Source organism: Danio rerio, chromosome 7 (genome assembly GCF_052040795.2).
Source record: "Danio rerio strain M-AB ecotype USA chromosome 7, GRCz13ab, whole genome shotgun sequence".
NCBI classification, from domain to species: domain Eukaryota; kingdom Metazoa; phylum Chordata; class Actinopteri; order Cypriniformes; family Danionidae; genus Danio; species Danio rerio.
Window position 1 is genome coordinate 44,199,893 of NC_141027.1, and position 17,378 is coordinate 44,217,270.

Below are 17,378 nucleotides of genomic sequence, written 5' to 3' on the forward strand. Positions count from 1 at the left end.
TCTTGTGCTTTATTCTGTCACCACAGAAAATAACTTAATCCGAGCATGAGAGAAAAAGAACAATAAAAATCTCTCCCGCGCACATGCGCTTCTCGTGTTACAGATACTTCATCGTATACACGCATAAACACACTAAAAGGCACAGAAACAGTTAAAGGAGCCGCATCCCATTTTCACTCGTTACAGACACGTGTTGACTGACTGACTGACTGACTGTTTACACAAAACGCGCGTGCTTGTCAGGGCGTGACGTGAAGCCGATCGGCGTATCACAGCATATTATGATGATGACCAATCAGAGTCACTTGAGGGTGGGCCTTTTAGAGGAACTAGGAAATATGACAGTCGTTTTCATGTTAGCTGAGTAGCTGTGTATAATCAAAGTGAGATTTATGAAAAAATAACACGATTTCCTTCAAGTTAAACATGAGCACACATTGCTTTGCATCTTATTAACACAACCAAGCCTTAAAAATAACATTCTGGACCACCCCTTTAACCAATCTATAGCTTGCTCTTGTAGGGGCATGATTATAATGTGCCTGTTGTTAGTGTCCCGAGGGGAAATGTTCTTGCCGACACCGGACAACAGCTCATCAAACTTAGCTCAGCTCAGTCTGAAGCACCGCTGAATGCCTCAGTTTATGGAGGAGTTGATGAACTCACAGAACTGGGTTCACCTCTGAAAGGATCTAGTGGACTCATGATGGTGAAGGAATCTACACTGTTTTTCAGCCTACCTAAAGCAGATAAACCACCAGCTCTGCACATTTTCCATGTCTTCTTAACCAAACACACCTGATTTAGTTCATTAGCAGAGATGGAAAGACCTGAAATGGGTGTGACAAACAAAGGAGAACATGCAGTGCTGATGGTTCTCCAGGAACATGGTTGAGAAACACTGCACTACACTACACTTTGTTCAACAAATATCACATGGCAACCAGTTGGGGTTCATGTTGGTTCTATATTAGATCATTGTGCCTCACAATTTACTTTAGGCTAACTTTACCCAAGCTATGGACATGTGACGTGTGGCAGATTGCTCTGTTCCTTTCTGGAGCATTTATATGTGTCCTTGGTACTGCTGGCAGGAATGAGTGGGGTAAGTTAGAGGTTGTTCTACCACTATAATTTTATTTCTTGGCATAATTTTAAGGATTAAAAAAAATTTTGAATTATTACCCCCCTGAATTATTATTCTACCTGTTTATTTTTTCCCCAATTTCTGTTTAACGGAGAGAAGATTTCTTCGATACATTTCTAATCACAATAGTTTTAATAACTCATTTCTTATAACTCATGTACTTTATCTTTGCCATGATGACAGTAAATAATATTTTACTAGATATTCCTCAGGACACTTCTATACAGCTTAAAGTGACAATTAAAGGCTAAACTAGATTAATTAGGTTTACTCGGCAGGTCAGGGTAATTAGGCAAGTTATTGTAAAATGATGGTTTGTTCTATAGACTATTAAAATATATATAAAGGGGCTAATAATTTTTACCTTAAAATGCCTTTTAAAAAATTTAAAACCGCTGTTATTTTAGCTGAAATAAAACAAATAAGACTTTCTCCAGAAGAAAAAAATATTATCAGACATACTGTGAAAATTTCCTTGCTCTGGTAAACATAATTTGGAAAATATTTAAAAAAGAAAACAAATTCAAAGGGGGGGCTACTAATTCTGACTTCAACTGTACACAGTGCTGCGTTGAACAGCAAAGTTATTCAAGCCATTTCAAGATATTATTTCAATATTGAGATGAGATGCTTTTCATTTTCAGTTCATATTCAGATGTTGATATGTTATTAATGCATGTATTTAAGTGAGACAGATTGATAGACAGATTGAGTCTGTGTATCTCTTAAAAAAAATCTGTTTAATATTGTTTATTTTCCAGAAAATATTTGCACACTACAAAGTATTCTCTGTAAGTTTTCAGTTTTGGTAGTCAGTTTTAGCACAGCTTAAAGCACACACGTACACACCATCAAATTCTAAACCTGAATGACAGAAGTAGGACAGCAATTTACCCATAGACTTGAATGTTTTGTGCATATAAAAGAAAGCTCTTTTAGTTGTACCCTTGTGCCTTTATTCCAGCAGACCACTGACATGTAATGTGCCACGACAAAAGGTACAACACATTTAGGCTGTATTTTTATTAAATTTTAGGCAGTGCATAGTCACTGAGATTCTATTAATGAAGCCAGAATATAACAGTAGTTTATCCAGGGAGAGAAAGTAAGCACTTGGAATATGTGCTTTAGTGATAGAACTCCAGTCACAGATCACAGTAAGACTGTATATCAGCTGGATCCAATCCAACATTCTGCAAAGCCTTCAGGTTACATGTGTGAAGTGTGTATATACGGAAGATGAGAGTATGAATTGGGATCGGCATTCAACAGCAGGGTGGTGTGTGTAATCGCTTCCCATGAGATTCACCACAAGTATGCAATAAAAAACATTTTGTAGTTCAGACAGTCACTGCTAGAATATAAAGCAACTGGCTCCATATTCTGGTTTATTACTCTGCTTTCAGCAATGCTTTATTCCCTTGCATCACACCAATCAGTCACACAATTGCTGTGGGGGAAAAAGATGATATTACATCATTATTATTATTATTATTATTATTATTATTATTATTATTATTATTATTATTATTATTATAAAGGGACTAAGCTGAAAAGAAAATGAATGAATTATTATTATTATTATTATTATTATTATTACTACTATTATTATTATTATTTTAATTTTATTATTATTATATTACTAATATTATTATATTATATTATATTATATTAAATTATATTAAATTATATTATATTATAATAATTAAATTATTATTGTATTATTATTTTTGTAAAATCATTATTATTATTATTATTATTATTAGTAGTAGTAGTAGTAGTAGTAGTAGTAGTAGTAGTAGTAGTAGTAGCATCAGATAATATTCATTAATTATATTATTAAAAAAATAGATTATGAATAAATAAATTAATAAGATGATGGTGTGTTCCATACCCTAGATCAGAAAAATCTCCTAAAGTCTTACTGTGCTCATTTACCTTGATAATGGAAAACAGAAAGCATGACTGGATACCATAAACTTTTGACCAATATGCTTTAGATCAGAGACATCCAAACTAGGGCCTGCAGGCCAAAGTTGGCCCATTCTAACCTTTGATTTGACCCACTATCCCATTTAAGAAGAGAGGAAAAATGATGAGGAGGTGGTTAGAGTGAATATCTTTGGCAAAGAAAGTTGTTTTGAATTTAATGTAACCTTGTGTTTGTTTGTTTTGTAATTTGTTTTGTTTTGTAAATGAATCTGATTTTGAAAAAAAAAATGTAAATACTGTCAGGCAACGCATAGATGGTAATTCACAAGACGTCATCGAGCAAATCAAGGCAAAGGAGTGGCAGCTGGCAGTTGGCAGCTTAGTGTATTCAGCATTGAACTCCATTGTGTCATTAACAACATTGTTTTTACTGTAATAAATTCATTTTCCTTTTTTTTTTTTTTTTTTTTATAAATGTACTGCATTAGTTATAAGATACTCATGGAAAGGCCCACAGCCCTCAATCAGGTTTGGTTTTTGGCCCTTGATAAGAAAACATGGGCACCCCTGTTTTAGACACACCATACTGTACAAAGATTTCATAGGCCCGTAACCAGCCTGGTGTAAGGGGTAGTTCTTTTTTCTCAAAAAGTGGACCTTTTTGCAAGTATACGCCTCTTTTTCTATTTTATTATGAGACTGAAATAGTGCATTTTAGTGATATATATATATATATATATATATATATATATATATATATATATATATATATATATATATATATATATATATATATTTTTTTTTTTTTTTTTTAGCTTGTTGGATGGTCATAATAACTACACTTTTTGATGTAGCAAAAACATTCCTAAAGATTTAGAATAAAAAAATATGAAAAATATATATTTATAAAATACAAATTTATTACAAAAACGAAAGGAATCTAAAAAAAGGAATCTGTTTTAAATAATAATAATAATAATAATAATAATAATAATAATAATAATAATAATAATAATAAAAACAAACAAACTGTGGCCTATTGTCATTCATCAGATTTTTTGTTATCTTCTCCTATAAAAAAGTATATTAGTAAATTCATAGACAGCAACAATAGCCAAAAAAGTATTCAAATTCATTATGATCCGCTTTTGGTGCTTCTCAACTTTATTTAATTATTATTATTATATTTTTTTTCAATAAGGTCCAAGATTTAGAATAAATAAATAAATAAATTCTTTATTTTTAAAATAACCCAGAAATAAGACTTCTCTTACTTTAAAATGAAAATATTTGTTAGCATTGGCCAAAACTGATTAGCTTAGGTCAGGCATGTCCAAACTTGGTCCTGCAGGGCCGGTGTTTAGTTCCACCCCCAATCAGACACACCTGGGTTAGCTAATCAAGCTTTTACTAGGCTTTCTAGAAACATCCTTGCAGGTGTGTTAAGGCAAGTTGGAGCTAAAATCCGCAGGACACCGGCACTCCAGGACCGACTTTGGACACCTCTGGCTTAAGTCCTGCCGAAGCGACAGCCAACAGGATTCTGCTGGTCGTAAAGCCTTTTTCAATGGACTATTTTTACTATTTGTAATGGTAGCCTATAGCAGTCAAAATAGAAAAAACTTAGCTCTGGGACAAATTCTGGACTTTTGTCAGTAAGGGGTGGGTTTTCCTAACCTCCCTCCCTGGTTACAGGCTTATAGCACTGTTAACTCATTTGTAACCATTAAATGGTGGAAAGCAGCAGTAGGCCTACAGATTTATTTAAAAGTCTGAATATATATATATATATATATATATATATATATATATATATATATATATATATATATATATATATATATATATATATATTTTTTAGCTCTAGCAGTAGGCAGCAACAACAGTAGCAGAGAAGTGGTGTCTGTTAGCAATGGTTGTGTTTGTAGTAATAGTGTTCATTTATTTATACTAATTTATTTATCCAATCGCTGAAGCCTTGTATAAGATTAGCAGCAGGTCGTTGCACGAAAGGTCTGGACAACTTCTTTTATGTCTATGTGTTTCTATGGTTACAGGCTCAAAAGACGTCCATTCCATGGGCTAACACTAGATGTCAGTATGAGAATTAGTATTTCATAAGGTCTGGCATGAAACATTTACTAATATCATAAACGGAGACCCTGGGATTTTGGAATTTCACTGAATAAGACAAACCGCCTGAGGCAGAAATCTATTAAAATGCTTATTTTTTTTCTTTCTTTTTTTCTGAAGAAGACGGGGCAGTACAACAAAGAATCAGTGGACTGAACAGTGAGTAGTTCATATTTCGCTTCAAAACAGCTTCCACGCATTTAATCACACTCTTTCAGCTTGGAGGACCTCTTAAATGTGCTGTTTGAAGGAAGGAATCTGTTTAGGTACTCAGGAGGGTTGATATCTGACGCCAAAACGCAAGAATTCCAAGAAAATAAAATTGTTCAGAATATAGCATTTGATCCCTCTCACACATACTACATTCATCTGGGGTGCAGTTTTCAACATAAAAGGGAAATGCATATTATGCTTTCTGGAACATTTCTGGTTTCAGTTGAATTTTGCCATATGGATTTTACAATGACAGTTTTTTTTTAACATAAATATTACCAGCAGTTTTGACAGCACTGAGGATGCTGCTGTATGACTGCTACAGAGAAAGATTGTGGCATTATTCTGTCAGTTATGTCCTGCTAGACATGAAGAAGTTATGTAAAAGCATTTTTATTCATGTATAACTTGGACTTGGATAATGAGTCTGGAATTGTGCCATTACACAACTGGTGACAGACATGACACATTTCCAGACTAGATCGAGACCACTGTAATTTGTTTGAGCGAGCGTTTGACAAGGGCACATTGCTTACATACAATATTAAACTTTATTTTTTACTGAATAGATTGAACTTTAATGAGCAATTACTGTATTTATTATTATTGGGCAACACTGTGGCTCAGTGGTTAGCACTGTTGCCTCACAGCATGAAGGTCACTGGTTTGAGTCTTAGCTGGGTCAGTTTGCATTTGTGTGAGGAGTTTGCATGTTCTCCCCAAGTTCTCAATAGTTTCCTCTGGGTGCTCCGGTTTCCTCCACAGTCCAAATACATGCGCTAAAGGTGAATTGAGCAAACTAAATTTTCCTTAGTGTATGAGTGTGAATGAGTGTGTATGGATTTACCCCAGAACTAGGATTCAGCTGGAAGAGCATCCGCTCTGCAAAAAAAATATGCTGGATAAGTTGGCCATCCATTCCACTTTGACGATCCCTGTAAAATAAAGGGACTAAGCCGAAGGAAAATGACTGAATGAATGATTATTATTATTAATATTTTCTGATTATTAGATCACATCAGGTTTGGACACACCTTCTCATTCAAAGAGTTTTCTTTATCTTCATGACTATGAAAATTGTAGGTTCACACTGAAGGCATCAAAACTATGAATTAACACATGTGGAATTATGTACATAACCAAAAAAAAAAGTGTGCAACAACTGAAAATATGTCATATTCTAGTAGCTACCTTTAGCTTTGATTACTGCTTTGAACACTCTTGGCATTTTCTTGACGAGCTTCCAGAGGTAGTCACCTAGGTCTTCTAGGTTTCTCAGATTCTCAGCCACATCATATTGGATGTTTTCATCAGCCAAGCATCTTGTTAAGATCCTTCTGGTATGGTGAATCCATGCCTGACATTGGTCTGCTGTGATGCTGTGATTGGGCTTTCTTGCATACACTGATGACAAATATAAAAACATTGTCTGTAAAAGTGATACATAAGACCATAGAAACCATCAACAATGAAGATGAAATATGACATCCATAAAACTATGCACCAAGACTAAAGCAACTGTTTCTAATCATTTTAAGAAACTGTATCAGTTAATAGTTGTATCATTTTAATTAAATGTACACACTGGTATTTCAGTTGCATTTAGAAATGGTATAATTTGATGTTAAATTGTGCCATTTTGAACAGGTGATTTTAGTTCAGTAAACAAGGCATCTTTAATATACTGTATGTGTATTGCATCCAATCATTTGAAAAAGTTTTTGTCATAAACCCAGCGCAATAAGGCGTAAGATATGTTTGGCATTTGTTGCTATTTTTAGTCCAACGCAACCTTAATTTTTAAGTTTTGCGCCACGTTGCTTAAATAGCAAATCCATTTGCACCACTTTGTGGACTCATGGGTGGTCCTGTCAGAAAAGCAGGTGTGTTAAGGCGCATTGTTGGTGCATTGCTATTTTGAGGAACTGAAATAAACTGCACAATTGACCAAGTAAAAGCTGGTCTAAAGTCCAGCGCAGACACACAGAAAGTAAAGCAATACACAAATATCTTTACATATTAAAAATAATAATAATAATAAAGGAATAAAATATTACAAAAAATATTTTATATCTACTAGATAGATATAAAATGATTTTCAGATTAAATATAACACTTAGCATTTTTATTTTAATGTTATTATTATTATTATTATTATTATTATTATTAGTAGTAGTAGTAGTAGTAGTAGTAGTAATATTTATTATGTGCATATTTATATTTGTTTTAATAAAAGCACGTTTAGATTTGTCCACCTGTTAGGGTTTTGGAGATAAGTATAGGACATGTGTTTGGATATAACTCAGATTTTTGAGAACACTTCATTATTATTGTTTATTTATTTGTTTGCTGGAAATTAGAGCTGAATGACAACAAGATGAAATGTGTAGGTTAATGGATGTCTTCAGTGGAGTGCGTATAAACCGTTTCATTATTTATGAAAGTAAAGGAGTAAGGAGTAAAAGTGAAGAGAAGGAGAAAGTCAAGAGGCCAAATGGAGGAGACTCGTTTTTTATACTCGCGCTGCTGTGGCACAAACCTTATTTTCTGTCTTAAAAAAGTCTACTTAAAAGGGTAGATTCGGACATAACGTTAATGCTTTTGCACCATGCACTTTAGACTTTGTGCGTAGATTGTTAAAATAGAGCCCTTTGAGTTGAGTCAACAAAAAAATAACAATTTTGTCAACAGTTATACATTGTGTCCAGAGTTTTGAAAAATGACATCAGGGTTCAGAAATGTGTGACTGACAATATGATTGTAAAAACATGTAATAAAATACTAAATTAGTAAATGTGAATTTAGGACTATTTAAGCATGTTAATTAATAGTTCATGTTAACTAATTGTGTTAATTCTAAATTGTCCGTAGTGTATGAGTGTGTGTGTGTGTGTGTGTGTGTGTGTGTGTGTGTGTGTGTGTGTGTGCGTGTGTGCGTGTGTGCGTGTGTGCGTGTGTGTGTGTGTGTGTGTGTGTGTGTGTGTGTGTGTGTGTGTGTGTGTGAATGTGTGGATGTTTCCCAGAGATGGGTTGCGGCTGGAAGGGCATCCGCTGTGTAAAAATGTGCTGGATAAGTTGGCGGTTCATTTCACTGTGGCGACCCCGGATTAATAACGGGAAGCAGACAAGAAAATGAATGAATGAATGTTTGGCTTAAAAATGGTTTAGCAATATTCATGTGCATAGAAGAATCAACATTAAGTTCAATATTTAGTATCTTTTTTGCTCGCGTTTGTCTTCACAATCTACTTTATGCTTTCATATGAAAAATGTACATTGCTTTGTGTCCAAATAAAAGGTATCTGAAAAGCACAGATTATCCACTCAGATAGAGATGCTTATGATAAACAAGCACAGCTTCTGTGAAGAAAAAAAAATGTGCAAATTTGCAGCAATAAGTCTTGTAGCCTATTGTATTTAATATTACCAATTTACAAGCAGGCAATCACTTCAAATAAATAAGCACCAACTTCCCCTATCTGTGTAATAATGGACTTGGAAGTTCCTGCTGACTCTGGAATGATAGTCATATTCTACATATTCTGAGAACTGTAATCACACAGATGATTACAGAACTTGATTTGATTACGCTTTGTTGTATCTCTCCCTCTTCTGCTCATGTTGGCATACACATTCTGTATGGCTGCTTTCATCCACAATCAGACTTTTGGTACATCACTGCATCTTTAAATGAAATTGATGGGTGGTTCATGTAGTCCTTTATCAGTAATAAAAATTTAGCCAAACCACTAACATATAATTTCACCATGACATGACAGAATAGTAGTCATTCACTCACTCACTCACTCACTCACTCACATATACTAACTTCTTAAGGCTCTTTCACACATAACATGTTGATTTATTCAATTAAAGTTGACCAACTATCCTGATGCTCTTGGCTTCTCTCAAATTTTTTTATGTCACTTTCAATCCCACAATGCACTATATGCAACTTCAACACTCACTCCTCTGCACTCGCAATGTGACAGTGGAAGTACACTATTTAAGAATTTCAACTTTTTCAATTTCTTGGTGTCTGGATACCCTTGTGCAAAGACGTGTTCTGTGTGAATGTTGCCTTACCTACATGCTTAATTACTCAGTGTCAAAGTCACCAGCAATCTAGCCCATGCAGATTCCTGGAGAACTACAAATCAGCCACCAAAATAACTACAAGATCCAGTCATGCACCACTCACACACCTGGCCTAGAACCTGTCTGATTGCAATCACTCACAGCTGAAGCCACTCATGAACTGATTACTTGGACAATAAAGAGAGCACTCACACACACACATCTGTGCTGAGCCTTGTTGAACAGTTTTGTGAACATTATGATGCTTTTTTCTTGTCTTGCCTTGTTTTTGACCCTCACTTGGTTTTATTTGTTTATTTCTGTTTACTGCCTGCCTTTTGACCATCTGCCTGTGTATTTGACTACGACTCTGCATTGTCTGACCATTGCTTGTCTTACCATCTCTGTATAATAAACCCAGCATTTGGATCCTCACTCCTGATTGTCAGCTTCATTTCACATCACACTCAGGTACTTGTTTGCTTCTTTGTTTCTTTTTTACTTTACTTTACTTTGAGGGTTGTGTATGACTGAGAGGTGTTTAGATGCAGTAATTTTGTTAAATGTAATAAACATTTAAAATTCTGATATAATAATAAGTACACTACAGTTAATATTAAAGTTGATATAAATCATCATTATTAAATAACGACTTGTAATTATTAAATAATTATTTATGTAATTATTATTACTTGTTATTATTTATATTTTTGCTTCGAGCTAATTTGCTACAGTTTTATGTGTGAACTTGTACAACATTAAGTTGAGTAGCTACTTTGTTAAAGCTTATATAGATATAAAAAGGGAGATATTAAAAGGTGCTATATTACAAGATATTACCACAAAATCAGTACTAATGTGCAGATTGCAAACATTTTATTTAGCTAAATTGATGAACAATTATTCACCTAAACAAGCACATAACAGCATTTACAAAATAGCTGAAAGGAAGGGTGAAGTTAATTGAATGAAACAAAAATAAAGTGGAGGAGCGGGTAAAACACTTTCATCTTCTTTTAAATGGTCTACAAGATTATACTAAAGCTCTCCTTACCCAAATATTTGACCTGCCTTAGCCACTGTGCAAGTTTTCATTGCAGACTCAGATTAAAGTATTGATGGTACAGTACAGAAGTTCAGGGATGGTATTCTGCCTCAATTGACACATGGTGTCCATATAGTCATAGGTTTGGCTCACAACTCTCATTTAATGTCTCGATCTCCAAAAAGTAGTATTTATCTTGGTGGCCTGGCAAACCAAGCAGAGTAGCTGTGTTATAGATGCAGACTAAAAAAAAACAAAAATAAATATATTATATATATATATATATATATATATATATATATATATATATATATATATATATATATATATATATATATATATATATATATACTATTATTATTATTATTTTTTTATCTTTTTTTCTAATAGCTGATTAATTTCTTTGAAATGATGACAGTAAATAATATTTTACTAGATATTTTTCAAGACACTTCGATATAGCTTAAAGTGACATTTAAAGACTTAACTAGGTTAATTAGTTTAACTAGGCATGTTAGGGTAATTAGGCAAGTTATAAATTTTTAAGTTATAAAGGCTATAAATTTTGACCTTAAAATGTTCTTTAAAAAATTAAAAACTGCTTATATTTTAGCCAAAATCAAACAAATAAGACTTTTGCCAGAAGACAAAAAATATTATCAGATATACTGTGAAAATTTCCTTGCTCTGTTGAATATCCTTTGAGAAATGTTTGAAAAAGAAAAAAAAAAAATGAAGGTGGGCTAATAATTCTGACTTCAACTGTATGCATTTTCCTAGTCCTAATTGTTGTCTATTTACAATAAGGGTTTATAACCCAGATCTGGAGCCAACAGATCTGTGCTAAACAGAAATTTTCTGTCAAATTTATTTTAGCAATGACAGCAACTGATAGTCATTTCGATAGTCATTTTGAGTTTTTTAGAAGGCTATAAGCCTAATTAGCAACACCATATCAATGCTTAAGCATGAAGAACATAAATACAGTGGTTGCCTGAACAAAAAGTGCAGTGCACTTGCAATAAATCCACACCATTTTACAGAGTTTTTGGATGTAGATGCTCTCAATACACAGTTTAGCTCATTAAGGGAACAACAAGTGCTTAAGACACTGTAATCTTCAGAGTGAGAGTGAAACAGTAACTGTAGAATAAAAGTTAAAAAAGACGTTTAATAAATAAATGACCAGCAAATTAACTAATTATTGATGCATATCTGGATTAATTATACATAACTCGGTGTAGAAGAATTACGATTATAATCAACGAAGAGCTTGTTCAACAAACATTCAGTGCTCATTGTATTCATTTTAGATATCTTTTTGTCTGCATATAAATAATTATTAATGAAAGGTCAGTTTACCTCTTTGTAATTATTAGGGTGGACTTGTTCATGTACATTGAAAAGTAAAAGTGGAGTAAAAAGATATGTCACCTAATCCCAACATATTATAGTGGTCAAGCAGGGAAGGATCTTGGACTGCAATGTGTGCTGGAATTGAGTTATCTGCCTGACTGTGCCTGGATTTCCTGATGATTATCCAGTTGCCAATAGCTACAAGTTTTAATCTTTATAAGATCCGTAAAAGTACAAAATAACAAAACGAAACCATTAATTTAAAAGGAAAATTGATTCGCACGCAACAGATGCCCAATTTGTTCTCACTTAAAAATCAGTTTTCTTGAGTCTGTGTACCGGCATGTTTGCCATTAACATCTCTCAATGTGAAAAATGACCTAGAATCCAACTAGTCCTACAAGCCATTCCTCCACAGAATGGTCGTAAAAAATGTGTTGATTGTCATGTCATGCCATAGCAAGCCAAGAGACTGCGAACATCACTATAATCCTTCACTAACAGAAAGTTCTGTGACATTTCTCACGCACAGATGCTTTGCTGCAATGTACATCGCTTCAGCTCGAAGATATTTTCACAGATCATCTTTGTGCCACAAATTTCACCTTTCCACTATGCCTTTCCATCTTGTTGCAAAAAGCAAATCATTAACTCATGTTCATCGTTCAAATACTGCATGATATTATTTACTTTGTTTCAAAGGATTAAAAGTATTTCAGATTTGGAGGGATATAAAGGTGAACAAATGGTCATGTGATATCAATAATGTCCTCCTTGAGTGGACGACCCATTCCATCTGCTTTTTCAAGGACATATATATTTTATGTGAATATAAATAGTTTGAAACAAACTACTTTGTGCACCTTTAATTGTGTCCCGTTCTTCTAAATTACATCTAACAAATGAGATATAGCATTTTACCCTCAACACTAATTAAAATGCACAGTGCAAAACAACTCTTTTCATCATATGACAAAGAGGAAATTGGAGTCTGAATCAGAGTGAAATGCAAAAGCAAAAGGCACTCATAATGAGGAAAAATTATGTGACTGACAGCTGCCATCAAAGCCTGAACTTGGCACAATCCCATTTCTTTAATGGGCTTTTTTAAACCACTGAAATTGTCATCCATTATTTGGATTCCATTATTCCCAGCTAGCGAAATTCATGTGGCTCAAATCAGGCCCACACCAGACACTTACATCCGGCACACAGACCACACGCAATGATGGCACTTGGGCGAACTGCTCCTGTTTGCCAGATCTGGGCCACAATTAAGCCATAGCAATATCACATATCAGCCTGAATTCAACCAAATGAGCCAGAACTGACCCTATTCTAGGCCACAGTTTGCTTTTAATCTGGCCAAGATCTAGCCTACACCTTACACCTGAAGGGTGTGTCAAAGTACAAAATTCCCAGCATGCATTGCAGTATGAATTCATTCATTCCTTGTTTGCGGTTGATTCTGCTGTTTATTTTGACGTTGTTGATTTTGTCACTTTTAGTTTCCTGTTTGAGTTTTGTTTATTGTGTTAATTGTCACCGTCATTGAGGTTCATAAGCTGATTATTGATGTCTCTGTGAGCAGAAGTTGAACCATATAAATTTTTTTTGGCTTATAAACCTTAATAATTATGTGGCATGTGCAAGCATGTTATTATTTTACTTCTGATAATGAATTAAACATTGGTTAAAATCAGTGAATTATATTATATCATCACAGGTTGTGCCTCAGTTCCTTTTTTTTTTTTTTTGCTTGTTTGCTGTAATGAACATTTAAAGCAAAGTTCTAAAAAGTTACAGCAGCCGAAGAGAAAATTTAAATTAAGAGGTTCAGGGCTAAGAGCCCAACTAAAGCAAACACTTTTCTCCATGATGGAGACTTTAGTCTATGTGGTCCACATATGTTTTAAGAAAACATATTTCTTAAGAAAACTTGGCCACAGTTGCACTTACACGTGAGCCACTTTAGGTTTAAACCCAGATTACCCTTAAATGACTATGCCATATTTTTGCCAACTGTGGCTCACATTTGTCCTCCATCATTTGGGACAAATTTATTATTTTCCACATGGGCCACATTAGGCTCACATTCAGATTAGTTTGCCATAAGTGCCAAATCTTTCCACAATTTGCTCCCACCCGACCTAAGATCCCTCTCGTACCCACAAATTCCTCTGAATGGTGGAAAACACCATACAAACCAGGGGTGTCCAAACTCGGTCCTGGAGGGCCAGTTTCTTGTGTTATTTAGTTCCAACCCCACTTAAACACAGCTAAACCAGCGAATCAAGCTGGTACCAACACCAACAGGCAAATTCCAAGTTACTACTTCCCCTTTTGATGTGCAGTTTAAAGTTCAGCAGATCATCTTAGGGTGCTTTCACACCTGTGAATCGATTCAGTTGTTCCAAAACGGAGATTAAAATTGTTACATTGTTGCTCTTTGCTCTTGGAGCGGTTCGCTTTCACACTGCAAAGTTTATAATCGGACCAAAAGAGCTAAAACAAGTCACGTGCGAGTAAACTCTCCTTACATTGGTCAGAGTGTCAGGGTTTATTTTGCAGCGTCCCGCTCAACTGTCAGGAGAGGTGGTGGTTTGGTGGTAATTGACAGGGTGCGCGCGCGTGACGTGTCTGAGGAGAGACACGGTGGGGAGGGGTGAGAAGGGTGCGCGACGATGCCTATTTGAGGACTGGGAGAGAGACGCGAGATTACTGGGAGATCATCACTTGTTTGTGGGCATCCGGAGACTCGCGAAACTTCCCGCCCTACTCATAATTCTCTCTTCATATAGCCGTAAGCCTATTACATATCCATAAAACACTGTGATATAACCACGCTCTGATCGGATCGCTTTCTCACTGCAATCGAACCGCTCCAGGGTTCGTTTCAATCGAGCCGAGACCACCTCTTTTAAGCGATCTCGGAGCGATTACTTTGGCGCGAAACAGAGCGCGATTGCCCTGTTCGAACCGCGCTAACTGGGCAAACGAGATACGTTTCGAAACAAAAGTGTAGGTGTGAAAGCACTCTTAGTCTACATGTTTAAATGCATTGAGTACTGTAAATAATACAGTATATTTGATTCAGCATGTCAAACTTTTCACACCGCTCATCTGTAGATTCCATGCACATGTTGCTCAGGAAATCCAGTGTGTGCACCTCGCCGAGAGGTTTGGTAGACAGAGGTGAAACATCTGCTCAGGCTCTAGTGAAGGTTTGCCAAAAGCAATCAGGCACCTTTTCTAGGGCAGTGTGAGAGAGGTCTGTGGATTTGCATAATCACCTGCTCACTCTACTCCATGGGGTCGGCTTCGTGTTGTGCTCACCGGGCAGCTGCCATTCTAAGCCATGCTGGATTACTGCAAAATAGGACTATCTCAGGCTGGCTGCTGCTTCCATCCCTTCACCCACAGGCCAAGTATATATATATATATATATATATATATATATATATATATATATATATATATATATATATATATATATATTTTTTTTTTTTTTTTTTTTTTTTTTTGGTAGGTAGATATATATATAGATAGATAGATAGATAGATAGATAGATAGATAGATAGATAGATAGATAGATAGATAGATAGATAGATAGATAGATAGATAGATAGATAGATAGATAGATAGATAGATAGATAGATAGATAGATAGATAGATAGATAGATAGATAGATAGATAGATAGATAGATAGATAGATAGATAGATAGATAGATAGATACTCATTAGCTGAGTAATAGAGTCTCCCTTTACCTGGTTGTTTTTTTGGCAGTCAGAACATCAACAATCTCTGCCATCCACTTTAATGTTTAACAAAAGATAATGATTAGATGCTTCTGCCATCCACAACACGTATCATAATTATTTCTGAAGCATAAACAACAAACAGACTTTCATCTGTGAGCAATAATTTAAATGGCTTTATGACTCAGTGTCCTAAGCAAAAAGAAAGTTGAAATGAAGAATGAATTTGATTCTAATTGTTCAGGTACAGTGACATTTATGGTCACATGACAATAGAGAAATAGCAACGAGTATGAGTCAAAGATGTAGCAAGGACTTCATTTTAATGTTATTTTATTTCTAAGTGTTATCTTTTGTTAAATCAGGGCCATCATTAAACTTATCAGTACAGCCCATTGCTATTCAAAGCACAAGGATGCCATTTTATTTATTCATTTTATTGAGATTTACATTGTCTTTTGAATTTAAAGATTTATTAATTTAATGGATTTATTAAGTATGGGTATGCTGCACAATGGGCATATAAATTTAAAATGCATTTAAAGCTAAATCTTAACATCACGGTCCTGTATGTTAATATTGGATAACACAAAGTACAGTAATGTAAAAAAAAAAATAATGCATTTGTTGCAGTACTTATTTGTTGTTGAAAAAAAAGATTATTTCAGTTACTAGTAACAGCGGTTAGCAAATCAAAGCAATAATATAAACAAGCAATAATTTGTGAAGCAGAGTATTTTATACTGGTATGCCTTTTGTCAGGAATCACAAACAAGAAAGAAAACCCATCAGTGGACCTTTCAATTGATCTTTCCACCACTTGTAATTTACCACTCTTTCAAAGTCACGTGAAAAAAAAGTCAAAGTCATTTAAAAAATGTGGAAGACATGGAAAATAAAGCAAGTAAATCGGTGAAGCATCCTAGAATGTTTGTCATTCTTCAAAATAAAATAAAATGATTCTCACATCCCAACATGCATTAATGTTTGCAAACCCTATGTCATCAAATAACACCCCACCTCAAACTGTTGCCAAAAAAGTTATCATGAGTCTGAACTAATCATCTAATGTAACTAACTATAATTATACATTCATTTTCATCCACTTTTCCGGGGTTGGGTCATGGGGCAGCAATCTCAGGAGAGAACCCTAGACTTCCCTCTCCCCAGACACTTTCTCCAGCTCTTATGGGGGAATCCTGAGGCATTCCCAGGCCAGCCGAGAGACTTAGGGTGCACTCACACTATGCTATCCGAACAGTGCCCAGGCCCGTTTCCCGGATCATTTGAGTAGTGTGAGTGCTGTGAATCGGGCTCAGGCATGGTTCAGTTGGCGGACGTCTCTTTTAAGAAACTGTTTCATATGGATTTATTAATCATTCTTACGTTTACTGAACGCAAACTGTCATAGATTATTAAAAACGCACACCCCTCACTGAACGACAGCTGCACCTTTAGCAAACTTCCTAATTCCTGCAGCACGAGGATTTAATGATTGTTTATGAGTGTCTAAAGTGGCTGATCTGTTCGGTGAAATATTTGACTGCGTGTCACTGCATCACTGGAATGATTAAAACGATATAATCTCCACTGTGCTGAGCGAGAGTGCTTCTCTTCTCAGCGCATTATCGATAACGTAAGCGTGCTCAGGCCCGAATGCAATGTGAGTGCGCAGGGGGAAGGGTGGACGGGTGGTCCGGTTCAAGGCACTGTACA

The 17,378-nt window shown here is 35.1% G+C and overlaps 1 long non-coding RNA gene across 5 annotated transcripts in view; it reads right to left on the minus strand.

Moving 5' to 3' along the window:
* Positions 1 to 17,378, minus strand: part of LOC108190697 (uncharacterized) — a 138,928-nt gene that overhangs the window by 11,836 nt on the left and 109,714 nt on the right. The window contains exons 3-5 of one of the 5 annotated variants that reach the window (XR_015496093.1): positions 6,617 to 6,829; positions 6,460 to 6,515; positions 6,273 to 6,360 (exon numbers count right to left, since the gene is read on the minus strand). This is a non-coding gene — a long non-coding RNA (uncharacterized LOC108190697). Of the gene's footprint in view, positions 1 to 5,326; positions 6,377 to 6,459; positions 6,531 to 6,616; positions 6,830 to 17,378 lie in introns of those variants that run through there. The other 4 variants (XR_015496096.1, XR_015496095.1, XR_015496097.1 and 1 more) reach the window with 4 other exon arrangements.